The sequence below is a fragment of the Apium graveolens genome, chromosome 2 (assembly GCF_009905375.1).
Source record: "Apium graveolens cultivar Ventura chromosome 2, ASM990537v1, whole genome shotgun sequence".
NCBI lineage: Eukaryota > Viridiplantae > Streptophyta > Magnoliopsida > Apiales > Apiaceae > Apium > Apium graveolens.
In genome coordinates this window covers 25,208,031-25,213,874 of record NC_133648.1, presented here as the reverse complement: position 1 = coordinate 25,213,874, position 5,844 = coordinate 25,208,031, and positions in this window count along the sequence as shown.

Here is a 5,844-nt window from a genome sequence, read left to right as displayed (position 1 = left end):
TTGCTGCGCTGGTTTGCTTTCTGATGTGGAGTATTTCTCATCCTAATCATGACGCCATGTGGTTATGGATGATGTCTATTGTTTGTGAAGTTTGGTTTCCTGTGTCTTGGATTCTTGATCAGCTACCAAAGATCTGCCGTGTGGTAGAACTACTGCATATTCTTGCAGTTATAATTTTCAAATGTAGGTCACAGCACATTGGGAATTTGAATAAAACTGAATGTAGTTTGAGATATAGTTCTTAAATCTGAATCTAAAATTATGCTGCTTCTTTTATGCAGATTGATTATATTATGCGACTTGTTATGCTGGTTTGCTTTCTGATGTGGAGAATTTCTCATCCTAATCATGATGCCATGTGGTTATGGGTGATGTCTGTTTTTTTGTGAAGTTTGGTTTTCTCTGTCTTGGATACTTGATCAGCTACCAAAGATCTGCCCTGTGAATAGAGTGACTGATCTTTCTGTTTTGAAAGACATATATTTTTCCTCTGACTTTTGGGGAGTGGTTCAGCTCATAGTGTATGGTGTTTACTACAAAAGTATTCCAAAATCTGGTGATAATAAAAAGCTAAAGGGTGCAGACAAATTTTCAAAGGTGATAATAACAAGTTAGCCGCAGCTGAGATCCAAGAAACAGACCCAGGTGATACCAAGAAGCTAGCTACAACACAGGTGCAGCTCCAAGTAATCCTCACAGTTAGTTGAGGTTACCACAATCAGACAATAATATCTGTTATTTGTACTTCTACAGTATACTTATCAATATACATGAATTTTTGTTAGGAATATGTTGTGTACTTGATAATAAGTTAAACAAAATACCTTAGCAGATTTAACTTAGTGTGTTTATAGCTTTCAACGGATGATCACTTTAACATCCGTTGAAAGGGTAGCTTATGTTTTAATAAGTTTAGTATCACATTTCTGCATATTGTAATGCCTTAGAGAACTAGATATTGTAGAATGTCTTAAGTCATGTTGACTACTAGAATGATATGCAAGATAGGTTGGCTAACTGTAAATATGAGATGCCCTGTAATCTTGTATAAGTGAAATAGAGTTAACTACTATGAAGATGCTCTCAATGGATGTTCCACAAGGTTTCAACGGATGATCAACTAAGGTTTCAACGGATGTTCAACCAGACTCTCAACGGATGATCCAAAAAAGCCTCAACGAATGATTCCACAGAGTTTTAACGGATGATCAAATTCAAAAGCAGTTGATAGTGACTTGACAGTCACATGTGTTGATTGTATGCAAATGGAATGTGGCAGCCTATTTACAGGTTTTAGAGAATAAATAAGCATTTCCATTTCCATGCTAAACTGAATATATTCAAAGATGCTGGATAGAGAAATGAAGAAGCATGTATTTGTTTATCTTTTTATCATGTAACTTGGTGATATATAAACCAAGGGTAGCAAGTAGAACAGTATCAAAGTCAGTAAGCAATTACCATAGAAATAGATAAAGCTATATCTGTAAAGAATTTCTCTGTTCTTTGAAAGTTCAACTTGTAAAGCATCCGTGTGCAAAACATTGCATCATAGAGTTCTCTTATTAATATATATCTCTGGTGGAATAATTCAATCCACCGGAAAGTTTTTAAATACTTTTATTTAATTACTTTGTGTTTGATTTCTTCACTACTTTCATTCCGCACTTTACCTAAATCAAACACAGTTATATATTTATAGTAGAACAGTTCTTAAAATTCAAAAAGTAGCCAAAATTACATTCAAACCCCCTTCTGTTATTCTTTGTTAGATTGTTCGGGAATAACAATTTTTTTCTTATATATACTTTAAGTTTCTTATGTGAATAGTTTTTGATAACTCCTGGTAGCGGGCCCACTCCTTCGACGCCGCACCTGGATCCTTCGCTGCGGTAGTGGTATAGCTGTCGTGGGGTTCCTACAAAACACCACCGGAAGGGGGGTTTGGATCCCGCGGCGCCTTCGGTGTGAGAGTAAGAACTTGCTTTTGGGGAAAATAGAGATATATAGAAATGAGAGGTGGTTGTGTATGTATATGAGTATAAGAGAGTGATTAACCCCAAAACCTTATCTTCTTAGGCTATTTATGGCCTAAGGATAGAGTTTTGGGGTTGGTACTTTTGAATCGTAGTTGTTGGTTCTAGGAGCGGAGGACACCTGGATGGGGTGGATTCCTTACATGTGTCAGGATGTGACTAGTTGAGGAATGTTCTAAGGATCTCCTGGCGCGTGCCATGATTGTTCTCATGATTAATGAATGACAGTTGTCCCTATAACGCGCTTGGACATGTGCCTCACATGCTGGGACTTCCCAAAGTTGGGCTGCCAGGACTAGATTAGTCTGGCCTAGTTGTGTGCGGGACTAAATGGAGCTGGAAGTCCAGACATAGTCCTTCTAGGAGCTATATGTAATATCGTATGCCCCCCACTCCCTTATGCAGATTTTCTGGATAGGGGAGTAAGGTTGATATTGTTTGTAAGTCATTACTTGTGAGGAGAAACTGAGCTTTCCTTGCTCCCCATTTCGGATTGGGTTGAGTGTAGCCAATCAGGACTAAGGTTGGCGTATTTAGAAGAAACTGAGCTTTCTTTTCCCCCATTCCGGATTGTGTTGAATGCAGCCAATCCGGAAGAAACTGAGATTTTCTTGCCCCCCAGTCCGGATTGTGTTGATTGCAGCCAATCAAGACTAAGGTTGGATGTCTTTAGAAGAAACTGAACTTTCCTTGCCCCCAGTCTGGATTGTGTTGAGTGCAGCCAATCAGGACTAAGGTGGGACGTTTTTAGGAGAAATTGAGCTTTCCTTGGCCCCCAGTCCGGATTGTGTTGAGTGTAGCCAATCAGGACTAAGGCTGGGTGTCTTTAGAAGAAACTAAACTTTCCTTGCCCCCAGTCCGGATTGTGTTGAGTGCGGCCAATCAAGACTAAGGTTGGACATTTTTAGAAGAAACAGAGCTTTCCTTGCACCCAATCTGGATTGTGTTGAGTGCAGCCAAACAGGACTAAGGTTGGGTATCTTTAGAAGAAACTGAACTTTTCTTTCCCCCAGTCTGGATTGTGTTGAGTGTAGCCAATCAGGACTAAGGTTGGACATTTTTAGAAGAAACAGAGCTTTTCTTGCCCCCAGCCCGGATTGTGTTGAGTGTAGCCAATCAGGACTAAGGTTAGACGTTTTTAGAAGAAACTGAACTTTCCTTGCCCCCCCGTCTGGATTGTGTTGAGTACAGCCAATCAGGACTAAGGTTGGGTGTCCTTAGAAGAAACTGAGCTTTTCTTTTCCCCGGTCCGGATTGTGTTGAGTTACGGAGTCCAGACTGGAAGTTAAAATGGTTTTGGGATTCCCCCCCCCCCAATTATTTGAATATTTACAGCTGTTGTTTGTTTGAAAAGATGTGTTGTATTCATGATTACAATTTATTACTGAGTATATATATATAACTATGTATTGACTTACGGATGGACGACCCAGATTACGCCACATGGCATGGGCCTTTAGAATTCACAGTGCCTATAAAAAGGTTTCCCCCTCTATTCTTTACTTTTTTACTCTTCTCCAATATCTTTTTTTCTTGTTTCTTCTTCCCTTCTTGCTCTCAGCGCTTGTCATAGGAAATCTCGAGAGTTTATCAACGTTGCACGGTCGTCCCCAATCTCTCCGTAATCTCTGTACTTGTAAGCTTTTTCTTTATTTATTGTGTTATTTTCCTTGTATTTGTTTTGAGTGATACTATTGTTTTCTTTGGTTTCTGTGTTCTGGTTTCGTATTATTCTGGTATTTTTATGTCCATATCTTTGAATGTGTGTATATATAGGTTTCTTGTGTATGTTTTGGTGTTTGATTTTAGTTTAGGATGTTTCTGATTTTAGGGTTTTGGTGCGGATTCCGAACTGTAGTTTGTAGTTCGTACTTGGTGTTTCATTTTTGGGTTATTTATAGTTGATTCCAGACTAGTATGGATGGTTGGTTTTGTATTCTGAGTGCATATGGTAATCATAATCTGGACTTTTTTGCGGTTTAGCTGACTTGTGTTTATTGGGGATTGGGAGTAGTTTGCTCCTAGGGGTCTACATCTCCGAATTGGTTGCTTATAATTTAATAAAATTGAATATAGGGTAGTCCGGACCATAATAAGATATAAGATAAAGAATTTGTAGGGATTTAGACTAACCAATCTCATTTGTTTTAGGTATATGGTCCGGACTAAAGCTCGTGCCAAAGTTTACATCTCCTGCTATCTGGGACCTTCTGACTCTGATTGTTCATCTGACTCTGACCGGACTGAGATGGGTAAGAAGGCTTCCACTTCGAATGCCAATGTCATCACCAAGTTGACAATTGGTAAAATATCCACTAGGAAGGTTCCATGCACTCCGGAGGGCCTCTAGGTGTGAGAAGATAAAGAATAGTTGGTATTACAGAAGTATCAGGTCCGGATATGCGAGACAGCTAAATGCTGGTCCGGGGGTGTATAACGAAGCCGAGTTTGATCAGAAAATTGATGGTACCATAGTTGTTAAGGAGTTGTACCCGCTGAAGGAGGAGTATGCTGCTTTGGACCATGCGGCCCCAGATCCGTCTATCCGGGCTGCATTCCAGTTAGATCCCCGGATTGAATGGAGATGGCCTCAGCCCGGAGAGAATATCTATCATAGACCGGCTGATGGATTTATTCCGGTATGGTTGTAGCATCTTAGGTCCGGGTGGATTCCACACTGACACCTTTTCCCTAAGCACTTATATAAAAATGAATATAAGTTATCTCCTATGCAGATAACCCCTAATAGGATTAAGTGGATGAGTTCGTTTATTGCTTATTGCAATAAGTTTAAGGTTCGGTCCACATTTAGGCTTTAGCACCATATCTTCAACTTAGTTAAGTCTAGCCAGGCGCCCTTGTACGAGTTACGATTTCGGGCTGTAGAGTGTGGATATGGTTATGCCTATAAACCTGTTATCCAACAGTCGTCTCTGAAGTATTGGAATGGGGAACTGATTCTGCTGAGGGGTTTAGACTTGCATTATCTTCCCTACATAGCACTTGATGGATTCCAGACTAGGTTTCCTCGCTCTGTTCTCTGGGGTGATGCTATCCGGCTCATATTTTCCTTTTGTGAGTGTCTCGAGTTCCAGCTGACCCGGGATACGTTTATGAATCATAAGACCATGAACATGCTAGGGTGTAAGTATTTTCCTTGTAGTCTGGATTATAAAGTACCCGGACTATGTTGTTTTTGGTACTTGGTTTTTGATTGTTTACAGTGTACCCGGACTAATTTTTCTGTTTGTTTTTGTCTTGACAGGTTTGTCTTATTATAAACCAGATATGTCTTCTTCGGATTACAGCGATGCTTTGAAAGGGTTGGGAACTGCCATTAGGCAAAGGAAGAAGGCATTTGTCACAGGGTCCGGCTCTAATCCTCCTCCAGAGAAAGGTTCTCAGAGCAACGCGGTTTCGAGGCTGAAGTCTGGTAAGCAAGAGAGGAGTCCGGTCAAGGTTGCTGATGTTGAAGATGGTGATGAGTTCGAGAATCTCGAGGAGATTGAACCGTTGGGATATGTGCCCAATATTGATGTTGTCCGGAGGAGGAAGAGGCTCCGGAGTTCTGGGACGAAGCCTCCCCAGACTGAAAAGTCTCAGATTCTGTTTGGTGCTGAGTCCGGGGAGGACAAGAGGAAGGGACTGAAAGAGGAGCACCAGGCTAGGAGTGGCCCAAGGTTGGATGACAGAGTTGCTCGTTTTATGGCCGATATTCCGTCTCAGACTGAGTGGAAGGATATGAACGAATTCGGATTTGATGGTACTATGAAGGAGTGTACCCGTCTGTGGGGCCAGGTATATAATA